The sequence below is a fragment of the Falco peregrinus genome, chromosome 5, assembly GCF_023634155.1.
Source record: "Falco peregrinus isolate bFalPer1 chromosome 5, bFalPer1.pri, whole genome shotgun sequence".
Classification (NCBI taxonomy): domain Eukaryota; kingdom Metazoa; phylum Chordata; class Aves; order Falconiformes; family Falconidae; genus Falco; species Falco peregrinus.
The window spans coordinates 15,180,288-15,200,776 of NC_073725.1; the positions used below are offsets into that span (position 1 = coordinate 15,180,288).

Genomic DNA, 20,489 nt, shown 5'->3' on the forward strand with positions numbered 1-20,489 from the left:
CCTGCAGCACCATTCTGCTCTATCAAATATTCTGACAGTCTGTCCTGCTGATTTAGCATGACTTCACCGCATGTGATATGGCAGTGATCCGAGGGACTTAAATGGGTAAGAGAAATGGTTTATAGAATACTTTCTTTAAAATCACCTAAAGGAGGACAATTGCCTGAAGTTTAGCCTCCAGACTGACGTACTGACAGATTTGTTCCCTAGCTATGTGCTAATTGTTTTGGAATGAGAATCACTTGCTCCTGGATGCTTCTACCAAAGCAGCATGTACAAAGTTAATTCCATAAAACTCAGCAAGAGACCATATGGAAGGGAAAAGTGATATTTATTTTAAACAAAGTTGATTTCAGTTACTAACATATTGTGTTATAGATGTCACTCCCTTGTACTCCCACACCATGTACTCGGAAGCATCAAGGCGTGTGCATGATACTTTCACACAAGCTTTTCTGTTAATGTTTCATTCAGACAAAGTTTAGTATTTCTGCCACACATAAAGTTAAACTATACTAGCATACATTCCCACCATTAAGTTGTACTAGAGCAGTTTTCTTCAGTGTCTGTGGCTACTTTTAACTGGGGGGTGTGTGTGTGTGTGTGTTTTAAAAAGAGAAAGTAGGAAATCGTAAAGCCAAGCTCTAGTAACACCCTAAACATACCTGTAAGCTGTTGGTAGTGCCTACCAGCCACCCCCTGGCAACCAGAGAAGAGCAGGAAAAATGTTTTCTTTTACAGAACTATGGAAATTCACAGGGAGAAATGTCAGCCCATTTCAAACTTGAAGTAAAAGTCTAGTAACTCATTAAACTCAAGGACTGACCTATGTTAACTTTCCCCCTTCCTGCCTTTGACTCCCCTGTCCGAGACTCCGAAATGGCTGTTCCGTATTAGCCACAAATCAGCTAATAGCCATCTTTTCTTGGCCTAAGTCAGCTCCAGTACCAGCCAAACACCTTTTGCTCTTTTATGTATTTATTGGGGTTTTTTTTTCAAGACTATGGCTATTTAGTCTTCCTCAGAAATCCTGGGTACAGAACCAAAGCGGCGCTCCCAGGCAGTGCTTTATTGAATACGTACTGAGCGTGTTCTTCCATAAAAATCCCAGCCCTCTGCTAAATGAGCTAATCCCGGCAAGATCTGAGTCCGCAGGTTTGAGCCCGGGGGAAGAGTCGAGCCCAGTCGTCAGGCGCGGTGGCACCGCCGCGCCGCCCCGCTCGGATCCGCTCCCTTCTCCGCGCTCCGCCCCGCCCCTCCGCCCGCCGCGCCCCGCCCCTCCGCCCGCCGCGCCCCCGCCCCTCCGCCCGCCGCGCCCCGCCCCTCCGCCCGCCGCGCCCCGCCCCTCCGCCCCTCCGCCCCGCCCCTCCGCCCCTCCGCCCCGCCCCTCCGCCCCGCCCCGCGCCGCTCCCCGCCCCGCCCCGCCGCGCCCCGCCCCGCTCCCTTCCCCTCCCCTGCCCTCCGCTCCGGGCCGCGCCGCACCGTTCCGCTCCGCACCGCTCCCTTCCGCGCTGCCCTGGCCGGGCGAGCAGATGCTTCACACCCCCCAGGGCTCGGGGGCTGCCGTCCAGCTGTGACCTCTCGGAAATGCGAAGTATTTCCAAGCAAGCGGACCTCTGCGGAGAGGTTTCGTGTGTTTCATCTGTTTAGTTTGTACGCGGATTAGAATGGGGGAAGGCCCAACAGAGTAGCTAGCACATTTCGGAAGTCAGTTTGTATAGGCAGATTTTACGGAAAGCGGAGACCTTCCCAAAACAATTGTAGCTCGCCATTTCCAGGGCTTTGGCTTCCCGTGCCTCACTAGTTCCTGTCTCAGCAGGCAAGAATTTTACCGAGAGAGGGGACTGACTCTTCAAGCATCTACTGACAAAAGGCTGAGTATTATGTTGTAAGTGCATGCACATATTAAGCTATCGTTTGCTGGAATTTTAAAGGCAAAAGACAGTATAGAACTGGGCTTGAACATAACATTTCCAAGCAAAGAACAGCAAGCAGGTCCTAGCTGCTGTGAAACCTGGATCTATGTTTAAGTTTTTTAAAGGGGTTCCTCCCTTGCCAGGGAGATGATAGGAGTGTGATCTCTTTGAGAACAGGTACAGTGTGGAGAAAGACTGCTGTGATAACTCAGTTGTTAAGCAAGAGCCAGCTTGCCTGGCACACAACTGGTAGGAGAATTGGAATGGCAGCATCTGGGGAGGTGATGCAGGGCTGGGAACATCTGGTTGGCCAGTGGCATTAGTTACAGGAATGTCAGCGAAGCAGGCAGTGAAATAGTTACGGCCAGTCCCATAACTGAGCACAACAATTGCCCTCGAGGCCTGTGTGTGAGAGCAAACACTGTGGTGCTGGGTTTGTCCCCATGAGAAAGGAGCAAGAACAGAACTGCTGCTCTTCATGATCTCCGCATGTGGACACACAGTATTAAAAACAGTTGCATCTTACTCTTTCAATGACAACTTCCTGGCAGAAGCAGAAGCAGTAATGTTTATGCTGTCATATCAAATAGCGCCCTTTCTTTTCCGCTCTTACCCTTCCTCACTGAAATACTAAAATATCAGGTAAAGCCATTCCTGGAGTCTTCTGTCTTGCTGGAGGCAGAGTTTATGTTTGGCTCTAAATCCCAGTCTGAATACAACATCTAGTATTGTCAAAGATTTTGGTTATTCAAATTTGAGAGGAACATGGTTGATTCAGGCCCATCTTTAGTGAATGATCTATTATCAGATGCCTGGGATAGTTGTATCAGAGCATAATTACATAAATCTGTGCAATATTAAGTTGTTATCATTCTTGCTTTATGATGAAACACATGGCAGTTTCTGGTTTTGATTAGCATCTCCATTACCTGCTCTCAGTAAATAGATTTTTTTTTTTTAAACAGAAATTGGCACGCATATTCACCTTCCACACAATCTAGTTATCCAGCCTGCTTTAATGTGTGCTGCAAGTAATAAATGAGCAGCTGCCATGGCTACTGTAGCCATACAAATACAAAGAAAAGCTTTTTAGTTTTTAAGGAGTGGCTGGAGTCAGGTAATTAACCCTGATTCCGCTCCTTGCACACAAAGCGCATGGAAGGAAATGCACAGGGCATCCCTGTGGGTTTTGCTTTTATGAGCGCTACTTCAAGGACTGCAACATCACTGCCATTTCTGGGTACAGCGAGAGAGTAAGAAAAAGCAAGGCTAAGTGCTACAATGCTCAACAGAATCCTCTCTAGCAAATCTAGTTGTGATTAAGTTGCTGATAACAAAGGGGTCTTAAAAATAATAGATTCATCTGGAGAGCATCCTTCTCCTGCTTCCTTTTCCCTGTTTTTCTCCTTTGGTCTAGTCTCTCCACTGCTTCAAGAAAAGCATCTCTAATGCGTCCAGGAGTGTGAAGGTGTTCACCAAAAGATTTTGCAACTTTTCTGAGCTCTTGGCTTTTTTCATATTGATGCATTGTCATTTATGCATCTTAATATGCCACTCCTATATTTTTAAAGAATCCTTGATATTATAGAACTATTTTAAAAATCACTTTTTTAACAGGCAGGGTAAACCACATTCTCATATGTAGCAGATTATTATTTTTCTGTCAGCTCACAGTAAGAGGTCTGATTTCTGTCTGCCACCTTCACTGGGAAGTTCTTGGTTTCCTATAATGAGGGTAAAATTGGGTCCAAGAGTGTTAAATTATATCTTCTCCAGCATAGAAGAGCACACCCAGGCTTTCAGCCATATCACTATATTTGCAAACACCAGTGAAATTCTTTTTTTGGTCTCACTGAGCCATGACAACATGATAGTCTCTTAGAGCTATAGATTGGATTTCAGGACAGAAATTGCTTCTACCAGCTAGTTCGAATTCTTGTAGAGAGGCAGAAATTCAGCCAGAAACTTGCTGCAAAACTGTACATCCTGCTTGAGCTGTAGGCCAAGAATTGCAACCTCTGTCTCAATAACAAAAAACACTTACCAGGAAAGCTACTGATATTAGTTTATTGGAGCATATTTTCTCTTGGTCTTTTTCATGTCCCATTCAGAGCTTACTATTCCTTACTTCACTTGCCTCTGAAATTCAAACCGTTAGTGGTTGCTCTTTAAAAGACAACAATAATTTTAATTTGCTATAAAATTAATCTGAAGCGGAAGTTGCATTTTCATTCATACTTTTACTGTTCATCTAGTATATTTTAAAGTGTATAGGGCTTTGGGCCAAACATTGGTATAAATCAGAATAAACACTTGGCTGACTGACTTGGGTATCTTCCGTCAGCAGTCTGTTTCTAGTTCATGGTTTGGCCCTCTTTGCAGCTGGGATACCTGTTTCTTTTCCTGCCAGCTTTTTCTCATGCGGTTTTCTTTCTTCTTTTACATCTTCTGTCTGAAGCAAAAATCCACCTTGGTTCAGCAGTCTAACATCTTTCTTTGTGATTCCTCAACATTCTTTCCAGTCAAGTTTTCAAGCTTCTTGGACTTCTGTCCCTGCAATCCACCTGTTTTTAAAATATACTGCTTATTACCTAGGTTATGTAATTCACTGTAATTTATTTTGCTGAGACAGCAGTTAAGAGTGATAACTGCTGGCATTGACTCACATTGCTGTTTGTGCCCATCCTGCCTATCTGTTGACTTCAGTAAGGCTGGTCACGGAAGGTTTGCAAGCCTCCGCAAGAAAGTATGTGCAGTTCCTCCTTATAGAGGCCCTTCTTTTTAAAATCCCTGTAGGTAACATTTCATCTCTGTTCTCTCCCCACACCCATCCTGACTCCCCAACCGTGTTTTCTGTGACCCCACTCCTAAGGCATATTTGAGCCTTGCATAATGCCTAACTGGAGAGGAGGGAAACAGTGATGACAGCTAACTCCCTTAGCTGGCTGGGCAACTGGCTGCTAAACTTAAGAGGGGGAATCAGCTTTTGTCCTTGGTCTCCACCATCCCCTTCTACACCAGCACTGACTGCGAGAGCCAGCTCAGTAACTGGTGAGGAACTGATTTGGAGTGACCGGATGCCTCTAGGGAGGTTCAATTCTAGGTGTCTTCTGGGCTTCTGCAGTCTTTTAAAAGGCTGTGTGGGATGTTTTGTTGTCCTTCTGTTGCTTTTAACTGTTCCATGTCTCTTTTAAACTTGGGGACAGTATTTGGGTAGCAAGTGAATGAAATAGTCCTCTTAGCATCTTTGGAAAATAATACTTTGAAGAGCAGCAGAGAGCAACCTAGAGGGAAAATATTTCCCACGGGACTTGCACATTTTGGGGTAATTGTGTTTGCAGCCCTGGATCGTTTAGAGACTTTCTCAGCATGCACACTGCAGACCACCAGGAAAAAAAAAAAAAAAAGCAAAAGGAGAGGCTAAACAACTGGATTTTCTACTGTACTAGCATCCACTGGCTGACCAATACACTCACTTTGAAAAAACGCATCGCAATTCATCCTGGTAAAAATCTGAGCAGTGAAAGAACAGCAACAGTGAGCTGCAGGGTAGGGACCACATCTACGTGGCTCAGTGCTGGTAAATTCACTCCGGCTATGAAACTGGAAAGAGGCTTTGAGCTCCTCTTGGGTCGTACTTTTGCGGCAAAGCCAACTGATGGCAAAAATACAGTAGGAAGGGACACTTGGGGAGTTACGGAAGATTATTAAGGGATGTGCCTTTGTAAGGAAATGCCTCTTCTTTGCACCACAGAGCCAGGCACAATACTTGTCCTTGTGCTCTTTGAATACAAGGACAGCCTGTGCCTCGTGTAAGAGCAGTGTTGACCATCTCAAAACATTTGCAGAGAAGCAAAGCACAGGAAGGGCCCACTCTACCACGTGCTGCAGCTCAGCTGCACAACAGCACTGTACAAGGAAAACATATTTTCTACCTTCAGTAAAAAGCTTATCGCATTAGAAGCAGCAGGACGAATTCTGCTATGCTTCCATTTTAAACTAATTGTGTATTGGGGTATACTCAAGATAATTTTAAAGCAAGATTTTTTGTTTCCAGCCTGCAAAAGATTCCATTTTCCAGCTGCTGGAAAACATCATGAGCTGATCCTGTAATGAACTCTCTCATGTAAGAATAGCTTTATTACCATTAAATGTTGCCAGCTCTTAGATTTGTGTTCTGCTGCATAAATTCCAAAAAGCAGCTCAATGTATTTAGGAGCTATTTCTCTGTTTTAAAAGGAACCAGAGTCTCTTCCAGGACCCAAGCCAGATCCTTTACGGTTTAAATGAAGACAGATTGCCATGAGCTTATTTCAAAAGATGAAGAAAAAGTTTTTGCAAAGCAATTTCTTTTTCCTTTTTTTCTTTTTTCTTTATTGCCTTCTGTTTTTAAGTAACAAGAACTTGTGCGCTTTTTTTTTGTTCTGAAGAACAGTGAATAAGCCCAGCAAAATTACACTATTGTATGTGCCCACTAGTCAAGTATTAACATTATAATCAATTTTTTCCTTTGGCAGAGGGCAATAAAGGTCCCGAATCCCTTCTCCCTGATTCTACATACCAATTCCATAGGGTTCAGTTCACTTCAAACCAGGGTGGAGCTGTGTTGGAGGGACTATTGATGAGCTCTGGAGGATTTCTCCCTTCAGTTGTTAATTTGAATATAATCCAAGTCAATGTTGATGACTTTAGGTCAGCTCTGTGTTGCCTGACTTTTGTAAAACAATGGAAGTCTCTTCTAAATCATGATGGGTGATTACTGCAACTTTTCACTTTTATTAGCAGCCTGAAGTACTAAATAGGAAAAAGAGGCAATTTTCTTTTCTTATCTAGAAAGGTATAGGCAGAGCAGCACAAGAAATTTGCACTGTTAGTCATGTTGCATATACCCATAAGAAATAGAATGGAATTTGCTACGGGCTGCAAAAGCACTTCACACAAATAAATTTGCCAAGGAGAACATCAGTTCTGAACTGTGTACCTTCCAAATATCTGGGAAATCTGCCTGGGCAACAGAGTATGTTGGATCTTAGTGGTCAGTGACACACGCATGTTGGATTTAACTTATAAATCTTTCCCAAAGGAGCTGAGAATGGAAAAAAACCCCAAACTATAATGCAGTTGGGCATTTGTCAGTTCCCATTATAAAAACTGGCTGCTTTCAGCATGTCAAGGCAGATTTAAACAAATGAGGTCAACTAAACAGTGATTGTATATATACATAAATTAATGCATGAGAGCTTCCAGTAATTTATCTATTAAAATGCTGCTGTGATTTTGACTTTGAGATGGGAAGTTCCTTAGAAGAATCAGAAGGCAGTATCCCATGGCAAACAACCAAAAGTGGATGAGTTCAAAGGTGCAAGAGGATATGTATTCAGTTTGTCCAAGAGGGAGCATGCAGCTGTGTCCTAATAAAAAGAGATAACTGAGTTTATTTGATCTCCTAGGATTGTTTCCTTCATAAACTATGCAAGAGAGCATTTTTTAATTCTGTGACTTTTTTTTCATAATGGTTTTCAAAACAAGGCCTAATGTCAAGAACCCTTCTTTTCTAGTGTTAGCCCTGACATTTATCTATTAGTGTGTTCATTACATAGGATCGCTCCTGCACTGCTCCTGGAGAACTTCAAAGCAGTCACAACAGCAGACCAGCCTGGAAGGCCACGGCTGTGCCTGGACTACAGGTTTCCCATGCATACTGGGCAGAGGTGTACAGAAAGGGAAGGAGCCAGGTCTGACATGACAGTGCTGGGAGAAGCTTCTAGTTTAATTAACACTTGGAGCACCAAACCATTGGACTCACTGCAGGGACTTCTTTCATTATCTGAACCTAAAATACAGTTTTGCTTGTCATGTCCTGACTAGAAGTAGTGTACCTACAGCATGCTGAAATTCCAAATGTATGTCAAAAATTTAACTGTTGTACCCTATTCAGCCATCACTTGGTGTTCCTCAGTTGAAACAAAACTGCTTTTTCTTCCACTTTTTCCTCAGAAAACCTGTTCACAATTATAATTTCTTAATGCAAGAAGGGCTGAAAAATTTGGCATCTGAACATCACCACCTTATGGCATGCTGTACCTGAGCAAAAATTCACCCACACGCTTTACAAAAGCGGAGTCCATGGAAGGAACAGTTGTAGCACTTTGAAGTGCTATTTATGCTGTCAGTTCTCTTTCCATAAATGTTTTTAAATCAGGGATTTAAATTAAGCACTCACATTAATCACTCTCAAACTAATCAGTGAATCAATTCCAAATCTGGCAGCTAGTCAGTGTTGATAACAAGATTTGCTGCATGTATACTCCCAAATTTTGTTTCCACAGTATTTTATTGCAAATATAAAAAGGAAAATGCAGTTGTCAATTATCAGTGAAATAAATCCAGGATAAACTGAAGAAAAAAACTTCAGTTTTGTTGATGAGGTGTATATACCCTCATCAACCTGTCAGTATGGATAAAACTACCTGTGAGTTGACATTTAGTACTTATTTGCTAGGTCTTCTTGTAAATGATAAATCACTTTTTCTTTTTGCAAACCACATGAACTGTATTCATCATTTGAGACTCTTTACATTATTAACAGCGTGGCAGGGAGTTCAGAAACTTAGCTGAAGAAAATATTCAGGAGAACCTATATAGTTTATGTTAAGATTCCGTGCTGATCTTTTGTACAGATGCCTTCCTATTTTACCAGAAAGTTTCCATAACTTTGTATTAGACAGGAAAGTCATGCTTTTTCACTTCCTTGGTGCATTTCCATACTGCAAGTATTCTGAAATACGATTTGAGTAACAAGAATCATAGGATCATGGAATGGTTTGGGTTGGAAGGGAGCTTTAAAGATCACCTAGTTCAAGCCCCTGCCAATGGCAGGGACACCTTCCAGTAGACCAGGCTGCTCAAAGCCCCATCCAAACTGGCCTTGAGAATTTCCAATGATGGGGCATCCACAGCTTCTCTGGGCAACCTGTTCCAGTGTCTCACCACGCTCATCGTAAAAAAATTCTTCCTTATATCAAATCTAAATCTTTCCCCTTTCAATTTAAAACAGTTTCCTCTCATCCTATCACTACAGGAAGGCTGGGATCTTTTTTACTCATGTAATGCATGCAGTTTACTGTGTACTTTAGAAAGTAAGAAGTTTTCATCAGAGCTGATGTGCCAAGGTGTAAATTTCTTCTCAGGAGTGGTCTGGCACAACATGGGTCCTAAAAGAAGCCATGGCAAAACAAGGGAAGGAAGACCAGAGGCTGAAGTGCGAAGAGCGTACAGCCAATTTAAGCAACTGGAGAACCTGAATACAAAATAATCCTATTCCTCCTCTGAAGACAATAACACAGAGAAATGTGTCTTTGGAGCTAAAGCTGGTTACTTTCTAGCCTCAACATGCTTCACAAAATTATTTCTATGATATAGCCAACAATAACATGCCATTATCTGATGAAGGCTGCGGTACCTTAAGAGCCTCACTGAGCGATGCAGAGCTGGGCCTGCATGTTTACTCCAAAAAATGCCAAAAGACAGGATGTCCCTGTGCCGGAAGGAAATCCCATATCCTCACTGGAAGAGTTTAGTGGCCAAAAAGAGGAAAAAAATCTACCATGAAAGAAAAAAAGAACTCTGAGGTTCAAGAAGCACAAAACAAAGTCTTGATGATGTATCCCTTTCTCCAAGTCCGTTTCATTATCTGAACTATACCTTTACAAGTTAGAAACTTTGCTAGTAATGATTTTTTCTGCATAAGACCCCTACTAGTATTTCCTATTTAGTTATTTGTTGCCCTGGGCTGGCCAAGAGTATGCAGGGCAGAGCGTACAGCATAGCCCCCTGATTTGAGAACAGGGAAGTAGAGAATACAGAGGACTGCTTCATCTGGGAGAAAACTCAGCAGGAAAGGGTTTGTGTTCAGGCATGGATCTCATACCTTTTTGTTGGAGCTGTAGTGAGCATGGGGAGGGTGGGCATGGAAGTGGGGGACAATGACACAGGCAGGGGTCTATTGCAGTATGTGCACTTGATTTTTAGCTATAGCAGTAGAAACCCTCGCCTTACGCTTTCAGTACAAAAGCCAGGGGCCTGAGCACCCTGGGGTACTTGTAGGTGTTTCAAGAAAGATGAGGACCATCCTGTTCTTGCACACCCCAAAAATCTCCACAGGAACAGCCAGGTTTGGCTCTAGGTCTTGAAATGACGTGTGGGCTGCTGCAAGTAAAGCTACTCATTAACTGTTTATTAATTCCTTTCTAGAAGTAATTTCTTCTTTTTTCTTTCTTTTTCTCCAGTAGACATCTCTTCCTCTGTTTTTGTGTCATGAAGATAACCTGCAGGGATAAAAGGAATTGGGTTTGTGCCCTTATTTCTAGAGTGTTTTGGGTTGGTGGTGTATCACTCGATAAAACAGCCATCCTATTGCTAGGCCATTTTAATAATGATTTAGACACTTTTCCCTGATTTATTGTGGACTTTTTTTCCTAGTTCCTTGTTTTCTTATTCCAAACATCCAGTTTATACATACATAACCATTTAATGTAAACAAAACATAGATTTCTTCCAATAGTGATTTGTAACAGTGATATAAAATTTAAAAGGAAGAAAAGCAGTCTGCTACACTTAAGGAACATCTAATACCTGCAAAATCTCTTCATTGCTCTAACCTATACTCTTCAGCATATAAGCTTTGTTTTTCTAACTGAAGGACCTGCAGAAACATCACATCTGCACATCTGATCAGCTAAAGCTAGGCAAATCTGAACATTAATTCAGTAGAATCATCTGAACTGGTAGACATCCAACTCAATTAAACAGCTATCCTGATAAGGAGAGACAAAAGTACTTCTGAAAAGACTTGCCATGGCATAAAGTACCCACCAAAGTAAAATTACAGCAATAAGGATATTATTCACAGCATTTCATTTTTCTTTGGCATTTATTTCCTTGTTATTACTGGAATCTCTGTTTGTGATGGAAGTGAAGTTTGGCATTTCACACTGATTTAAGGGCTTGGTAATACTTAATTCCCTGTGTCTGAATGAATATATCCCTGTTAAGCGGTTTTACTGTCATTAAGTATAATTGTGCTAAATTAGCATCCATGGAGATGTCCTGGTTTAAAAGTTTTTACTATACCAGCAATTGTATACAAATAACACAATCCTGACAGAAAAAACCCAAACCTGTGAGCAGTAGCTAAGGGAAGGAATTCATAGTTGCTCTTCAGAACAGCAGGCAGGGAAGTGTCTCCACAGCAGCATCTCCTGAGGCAGGGAAGATTGCTTTTGTCAGCTAAGTCAGCAAAATGGTCGTGGGCCCTGGGCATTGCTATTTGATACAGGTGTTTCTCTAAAAGAGATGCGTGACCATTGCAGCCTCAGGTTTGGCAGAGTCCTGATTTTCAGAGTGTTTGGCACTCTGGCTGAGTGGAAATTACCTGCAATGCTGGTGTTCCTCTGGCTTTCTCTGTGCACAAGAACAGTTTGCTGTACAAATTCTTCAAGTGGTCCTCTTAAGAATTAATGTTACAAGAAGGCTTCTTCCTTTTTGAGCTGTTATGCTTAACATCTAATTAGCCCAGAGTGTCAAGGCTAACATGATAATTCTGTAATCCAGATATTTCTTATGAGGAGTAAAGCATAATTTAAAATGGTCATTAGGAGCTGCATGGTCTTGAAAACAGAAATTATTTTCACTTAATCTATAACTTCGGATAATTGTGCTACAGGTTTCCTTCCAATTTAGTGCTCATTTCTGAAGTTACTAGGTAAAATAACAAGCTGACTTCTGTACTGTATCATATGCTTGATCACCTGCATATGCAGAAAGTGGCCAAAGAACAATTTCAGATAACCAAGTGATTTGATGCATGAGGGAATTTTCAATATAATTAATCAGCATCTGGGGACATTAACAAGTTTGCTTAAGAAGGATTGTTAGTTAATCGAGGTTCACAAACTAAGGTTACATAGCAACCTTTAGTTCAGCCTTGAAGCCTTGCACTGAAGGGTGTTTCAGAAAATTATTTGAAAAAATGTTTTTCATATCTAATAATTTGCCTCTAACCATCCTTAATTACTAGCCATTTGATTATCTTTCATCTCATGTCCAGTAAGCTAAACTGACAGAAAATTATCTTCCTCTTTTATATAAAAGCAAGACTAAGAGTTGGTCCTTACCTACCTACAGAGAACCTTTGAGTAACAAAACCTTGCTTCCAGTAGTGCTGAAGCATGTTAAGTATCATTAATTCATATTCATGTGCACACAACAAACAAATGCATATTTTGAAGCTATACTGATATAATCTATCACAGCCTGCTTCAGTCAAAGCACCAGGACTGTGTTAGATGGGAAGGAAGAATGAATTCTAGAAGAAGGTATCTCCACTGATCCTGCCTTTCCCAAGCCTCTAGACATTTAAACCCAGATATCTGCAACTGAGAACTTCACAGCTAATTTTGACAATTAAGCAAAAAGACCAATGGACTTCCTCAGGTAACCAGGCATAATGAGCTGTATTCTCTGGAGAGTAAGGGGTTTGGTTTTATAGCACAATATTGCCTCCCAGAGATGACTATTTATGCTACCTTTTCTGCATTGTTACAGGAATAATATTACCATATAGCAAATTGCTTTTTCACCAGCAGCACCTACCTCCTACATAACACACCTTCATTTGTGCTTCTTGGCAACTCTTGCACTGCCGCATGCAGATCCCCATGTTGGCTTGGCATACCAGATGGGATGCCTTGGCTTGTGCTTCAGACTAGAAGGCAGGTTTTGTAACATTTTGCTGCACATTTTCATGTGCTAGTAACAGGAGCATGTGATCCCTAATTCCTGAGGTACAGCATCACTTCCTACTCCCATGCCAAGCCTTTTCTGAACAGGCTTAGCCAGCTTTGAAACTGCAACAGTCATTTTTCTCTAACACCTATAGACAGGGACTAGAATAATACTGTGAAACTGCCTTTCAGATCTTGTGAGTAAAGAAGGATCTGCAACATGTGAAAAGCTAGTATCAAAATATCTTCTAATGCCATACTATCATCTAATGCTGGTTCCTGGGTATTTGATTTAACATCCTAGTATCATAACATTTCTATAGACCTTCAGGGCAGTTTTGAGTAAGGTCATTAAAATTGTCTCAGAAGCTAATAACTTTCAATATTTCATTCTTTTATGTTTAGTTCTTAATTACTCATTGTTTAATTACGTCTGAAAATGAGTACTCTTTTTCAGCGAAGAATGAAAGAACATGGTTTATACAATTTCTATTTTCATTTTCTTAAGAAATTGCTGTATGAAGGAATCACAGGGGCCACATTCGGACCGGCAGATTACTCAGCTCAATTGATCACTGGATTGGTTCATGTGTCACTCATGGAAGTTGTGTAATTTCCATCCCTGAAAGTCTTTGGTCACAGAGTAAACAAATGCTGTGAGGAATAACATACACAAAATTTAGGACAGAGCAATGGTCTATGTCAATGTTCCTCAGCCTTTTTTAGTTGAAGAACAAGCCAAACTTTAAGCAAAGGAAGATATATCTTCTTTGTTTTTTTCATAATTGTTTTCTTGTATAACTAAACAACATGTGGGCTGCAATAGGACTGTTCGTGCTTTAAGATTTTTACTGTCATTTTTATTCATTTGTTTGCTTATGTTTGGCTGTATATTTCACCATTATGGAGTTTTAAATTGTGCAGCAAATGTGCCATCTAAGATCTGACGAACCAGTGGTGAAAACAGTTAAGAAGAATTCAACTAGGTAACTTCTACAGGTCCTTTCTATCCATTTGCTTTACAGCTCTCTGATACTTAGGCATTTGCAAGCAGGTGTTCTCTGGCAGCCCAGCTTGTACCATTCACTCCATAGTAGTAAGAGTGAGGATGAGAGATTTTCCCCTGCATTCTGCTGGTCCTTTATACACACTGTTAAGTTACCAGGGCAAGCAGGAATGTTTACAGCTGCTGTCTACAGTCCATTCATCCAAATTTCATTCTTTCCATGACCTTTCTTGTAGTAGCTGTGTATAATGTTCGTAAAAACAGCAGATTTTGAGGCAAGGGATTTGTTTATAACTTCTCATTTACTTCTGCCTATTTTATTTCTGATGAAAGGTCCTGATTGACAAAATGAAGTGTAATCTGTTTAAAGACCAGCCTAGACTGATACTGCTTTACAGCTAATATTTTATGAGGTTTTGTGAGCTCTTGAGTCAGTATGAATGTCATTGTGGGAAATATGTTTCATCTTTCTGCACAGCTGTTTTTATCAACCTTCACCTCAACCATTAATAAACAGCTGATAATGCTCTCAGGGGAACTTGCCATGACGCATACTGAAATTGGTTTCTCCAACCTGTCCATTCTGTTACCTAGTGGAAAGTTAATGCTTTAAATTGGTCAGAGAGTTTGAGAAGACTTGGAAAAATTCAGGAGTGGTTACACAGGTGGCAAGAGGTCTGACCTTAGCCCACCGTCTCATGTGAAATGAGAAGACAACTCATCTCACTGGAACCAAGACCACTTTTTAAATGCTGTGCTGAATTTTGTGATTTGCTAATTTATATCCATAGCTCAGCTGCTCCAGATGGAAACTCTGACTCACAACCTGGGGGGCTGCAAGTGAAGTAAGGCCAAAGCACTTTCTGCCTGTCTGCAAGCTCTGAAGGGAGGCTGTAAGTACAGTAATTTGATAAATGCTATTCTGGACTAATGCTTTAAAAAGACTGGGCTGAAAACCTTCTTTCAGTAAAATCAGTAAGGACATTTCCATTGTTTTCAGTACAATCAGAAAATCATGCTGAAGAGGGAGGAATGTAATTTCAGAGTGACTTCCCTGACAGTAGAGGCTATATGCCATGATTTACCTAGAAAGTTATTTTTCTAGTGCCTGGGAAATTCTGGTTTTCAGTTCAGTCAAAATTACTCTGTGTTTGTCAACAATATTTATTCATGACACATTACTCTATAACATAGTCTTTCTTTGCTGTGTTTACCTGACAGAAGTGATTCAGCGGGACAATTATGCCATTGGGTAGATGATATTTAGGGTAGAATGTCTGAATTGTCCCTTGGCTGGAAGAGCATGTGAGTGTTGCTAATAGTTATTCATTGTGGCCAATCTAGAACTTAAAAGGTACTGAAGGAGTGCTTCAGTTCTGAAAATACATATGCTTTTGAGTGGAAAAATGGTAGTATTATAAGAGAACTTCTTTATCAGTGTTTTGTGACCTTGAAAATGATACCACAAGAGTGACAAGTGCTTTCCTGTGAATTTATGGCCATGTTCATACATGGCATCCTATAGTATCCCAGTGTAAACCTTTAGAAGTCTGACATGACTTTATTGGAGGTACTCTGGATTTACATCAGAGCAAATTCATTGGAAAGCATCCTCTGATACCTTCAGTTTTAACTTTCATGGTACTCTAGAATTCAATATGGTAGTTACACAAAGGGACTTTGTGTATATATATATATATAATGTCAGCTGTAGAAACTAAAGCCTTTTATTTGCAGCCAAGATGTAAAGTGTGCATTACTCTTGTAAAATACCTGTTTTGCCTTCTAGTGTCCCTTTAGCTTTTGGTACAGAGGATCACAGCTGAATCTGAGAATGGAGGTAAGGCTTGGTTTTCCTGCTTTTCACAGAAAATACATGTAGTAAACACTCCTCTTACAACAGTGCGTCATCTATGCTACCTGCATGTACATGCTTAGCACCGGACAAATTACATGAGGTAATTTTGCAATGGATAGCAAGTGGCTGAAAGATGGAAGCATTCTGTAATTTAATACCAGACCTTTGGAATTATTGGTTTTAAATGTTTAATAACAGATGCAACTTACAACTATTTATTAGAACCTTAGAGCACTGCAGGTTTGTTTAATATCCCAGCTAGTCAGTGTAACCATTTTGTGGTTACTGAGTGGTTTTCTACTGGGAAGATGGGGAGGCAACCGGAAGAGTGAAAGTCCAAGTAGAAGGTCTGGGAGGGAATCATTTCTATTCTCTCTGTGTCGTACACCATATTTTGAAAATGCTCAAATAGTTCAGTTACCAAACCTTTAATAGTTAAAAGTTAGAATCAAGGCAAGTGGGCAGGAAATGTTTTTATATATGGCTATTCTGTCATCAATATGCAATGAATCAGTGGTGGCACAAAAACCCACTTGATAGAGTACCAGTGTTCACTTCATCGTAGTGGCCATGACGAGACTAACTAGGTACTGGGACTTAAAGAACCTCTTACCCTTGGGGGAGATTTGGCCTGTATTTCCAGCTGCCTGAGCTTCATGTCTTGTGAGAAGACAACTCATTGCAAATGCATCGGGTAAATTATGCACAGATGCTGTACCTGAGACACAAAAATGGATGTAAAGACTGCTTTCCTTTTCACTGAAAGCTCTATTTCTGTTCCCACCACCTTCTCCTGTATCAGTACATTTATTTTATTTCCATTAATGGGCACTCTGTGTACCCATTTAATTAAGGGAACGAAATAACCCAGTACTGCTGAATCGAATTCTGATATAGTAAAAATAAATGCAGTTGCTTCCTATATGCAGGCTTCCCAGGTGGTTAATTGACAGTTTAAGCAAATGATATTTTTTTGCACTTAATAATTTGTTGTTAAGTGTGTCATAATACATTTATTTACAAAATCTAACTTTGTATTGACAGCCAGGAGTACAGCACACTTTTTGTAAAGTCAGTCTGAAGATTGTTATTTAAAGCAGAATCAAAGCCTTACAAAGAAGACAGGGTCTTTGCTTCCATGAGGTGATAAGGGAAATTGCATTGAGACAACGGAGCAGGTTAGCTTCCTGTGCTCTGGAATGGAGAGCTATGAGAAGCAAAGGGCAACAGTAGTAAATTACAGGGTGATGGCATCATGTTGTTTCATGGGATGCCCTGGCAAAACAAATGGGAGGAGAACAGTATTACATCTTATACATGCACTGTAAGCATCTACAGGATGACTGAGCGACTTGTGTGCTTAAGATGGGTTTAAATAGAAAAATGGGGAGAAGAGAGGGGTGAGATGCCCTGTTAACTCCAGTAGTGACACAACTAACTCCACTAGAAACCCTATTTGAAATGATCTCCTGAAAGCATGAAACATAACTCTTTATTCTCCCACCCCAAAATCATAGCAGCTCAAGAGCATTCAATAAGTTTGATTGTTCTGTGTAGAGGAAGCCCTTGAGGTGACTCTCACAACGAAAACCCTGAAATGGAGGCATAAGGATAATGTAGGCTTCCTTTTTTGTCGCTGTTTTAAAGCCAGCAGGGCACCGCTGGCATCAGCTTTCTGCATCAGATGGGGAAGTGGGTATCTTCCCTTACAAGATAAGTTGCTGTTGGAGAGCAGCAACAGCCTGAAAATGCCTGGAGCAACTCAAGACAGGCTGGAAGTGCACTGTATTTGATGCCTTAAGCTGGGCCCTATGGCGTATATGCCCAGCTAGCTTTGGCAACAAGCTCTCAGGAGCGCTGTTTGAAACCTGCTCCTTCAATCAAATGCATGTAATGCCAAGAAAAAATACTCAGGGATGGAGCAAGTTTTGCTGCACTTCAAAAGGCAATGCAACAAGGGTATAACAGTGCAGTATCCTAATCCCCAATGTGCACGTTCCCATTGCAGAGACATGGGGAAAAGACCCTGCAGTTGATACCAGCAGTGGATGATATTCTGCTGATGTCCTGATCTGTCCCAGTTCTGCAACGTTCTTTCTCAGATTTTCTCCATAATCCATAAGTTAGCAAGACTTTCCCAGTTATATGCTGCACTGAATAACCCAAATACGGGATTTGTATGGTAATTTTCTTTTCTGACTGACAAATTATATACTGTTCCTCTGGCATGAAAACTCGATTGAGTCTGGAAACAGCATTTGTGCATATTTGGTGTATTGATCATAACGGGGAGAAAGCCAAGAGCAGGCCTTCTCTATAGAAATGCAAGTGGGAGCGCCATGTCTTCTCTCAGTGATAAATGGCACTGACACTGTGTTTGCTTTGCTATTATAGTCTCTGGAGGTATCTTTATGCAATAAAATTTTTGCTAACATACCCTTTACTTCCCTTTTTTAATTTGCTGGGTGTTTTGTTGCCAAATTTTACAAAAACCAAACACATTGTATCACTTCTTCCCAAGAGACCTTTTACTAGTATCGCTGAGCCTGAAATTTTTATTTCCATGTGAACACAGTAGCATCATATCATTCAAAACAACTGATCCTTCTGTGGCTATACCAGATTGAGGTCTATTCTCAGTTACTCATAAGAATTCAGCAGTAATTTAGCTACAAATCCATGCACAAAAAAAATTCATCTGGTCCCTTACACCTAAAGACACCACTTCTGGTGCAGGAAATCCTTGACCTGCAGACTGCTGGAAACTGATGAAAGTACCATGAGGAAGCAGCACTATGTGCCTGCTCTGTTCTTAGTCGGTTCTTTGGGCATCTGTTACAAGCCACTGCAGGAAGCAGGTTTCAATGGACACATACTCTGATGAGGTACTGCTGCTCTTATGATCACTTAAGGCAAATGGTGGGACCTACGAAGAGAATCCACGGAACTGCAACTTGTGATACAAGAACATCACAATACACCTTCTGTTTGGCAGAAACGGATGAGGATAGTCTCTCACCTTGTGTCAGGGCCCTAAGGGCACTCCCCACCCCTTCTAGGGGTTTGGCTGCCTGGGCTCAGGGCCAGTCTAGTGCCCTGTGATGCAGCTGGTGGTCTTATGGAGAGAGTTGGGAGGACTCAGTTAGGTCCGTCCCAACTTCCCATTCATCCAGGATCTGGTTTTGAGCTCATACTCTGGCTCCTTGGGTCACAGCCAATCTACATTGTGCCACTTCATGGCCATGCCCATGCTTGGCTGTGGAACCTGCTGATGCATGCACTGACCCTGACCCATGAACTAGCTTCCCAGCCTGACCCCAGACTTGCCTCATCACCCATGGACTTGCATGATGACCTGGGCTCCAGGCCATGCCTGGCTATTCCCTTCCAGCCTGCCCTGCTCCCTCCATGAGGGCAGCAGGGTAGGCCCTGGCTGGTGAGGCCATGCCCTCCTGCCCTGCAGATCCCCCGTGGCTCACAGCTACATCTCTTTTAGCTTTATGTCTCACTTCTTGCTGTGCCACACCAATGTCTGTAGCCCACACTGACATCTGATGTGCTGTGAGAAGGTCAGTGACCCAACCTGTGATACACTGACCATTGAACATGGAGCAGGTGATGGAAGGTTGGTGTTTTGTGCACCTATGTCGTTTGTGCACGTATTGGATCTGGCTGAGCCTCACAGCAGCCCTCACAGTACTGTGCTTTGTATCAGTAGCTAGAAAAGTGCTGATAACACACTTCTTCAAACAAAGTGTTTTGGCCACTGCTGAGCAGTGCTTGCACAGCATCAAGGCTGTCCCTCCAACCTTCCCCCCGCTTCACCAGTAGGCTGGTGGTGGGCAAGATCTCAGCAGGGGACATAGACCCAAACTGACCAAAGGGATATTCCATTCCATATGACATCTGCCCAGATATAAAAGCTAAGAGAAAGGAGGAGGAAGAGGGGGCATTTGTTATTTACGTTTCTCTTACAGAGCAACTGCTATGCATACTGAAGCCCTGCTCCTGGGAAGCAGCTGAACATCGCCTGCTGATGGGAAGTGGAGAATACCATCTTTTGTTTTCCTTTGCTTCTCCATGTGCAACTTCTGCTATTGCTTTCATTAAACTGCCTCTATCCTGATCCACAAGTATTTTTTCATCTTTTCTCCCTATCCTCTTCTGCTGAGGAGGGGATGATAGCGTGGCTTGGTGGGCACTTGGCATCCAGCCAAGGTCCACCCTCCACAGCACACCTTTAACTGTGGGACACAGGCACACACCCTAGCTGTCACCCCCATCACCCCCCATCACATTGCCTGCTTGCCTCTTTGCCATGTGAATCTAGCAAATGCGGTCCCACATACTGGGAGAAAAAGTGCTAAGTCTGACAGTAATATTATGCTTGGTTATGCAGCACCACGGATCCTACAATTCAGTTACATCTTCACAGAGATTCTCCTGCAAAGAATTTATGAAGTTGAAGGTTGTGCCAAACAGAAAGGTTAGGGGTATGTACGGGCATGGCTGCTCAATAAACTCCAGCAACAATGGTAAAGTGACTAAGACATGTCTTGCCAGGGGTTTGTAGAAATTCTTTTGACTTCAAACAGGAGGTGGTAATAAAATGGCCTGGGCTGAAACATGGCTTATGGCTCACTTGCGGCCATAAGCTAGGTTAATGAAGATCACTCCAGCTACCAACAGACTGGTTATCAACTTATGCAGTGGTCAGAGTTGGGAAAAGTTAATAACATAGCATACTCTGCAATTGGAATCTGTTTATCCAGTTTGCCTCATGAGACAGAAAATTGGTGGTGGGTTTTCTCTTTCTGCCTGCCTGCCTACCTTGAGAATTCAGTGTAAAAGGAAGCTAGTTTCAAACAGCCCTGATGAATGATCATTTCTCTGAACAAAATATATAATTCAAGTGTCATCACCCT

At 41.8% G+C, this 20,489-nt stretch overlaps 1 long non-coding RNA gene across 1 annotated transcript; it reads left to right on the forward strand.

The window, feature by feature from the left end:
* Positions 1–1,465: 1,465 nt before the first annotated feature.
* On the forward strand, positions 1,466–19,690 carry LOC129784625 (uncharacterized). The gene is made up of 4 exons (XR_008747595.1): positions 1,466–1,888; positions 14,498–14,599; positions 15,496–15,546; positions 19,542–19,690. It is a non-coding gene; the product is annotated as an uncharacterized LOC129784625 (long non-coding RNA).
* Positions 19,691–20,489: the final 799 nt, after the last annotated feature.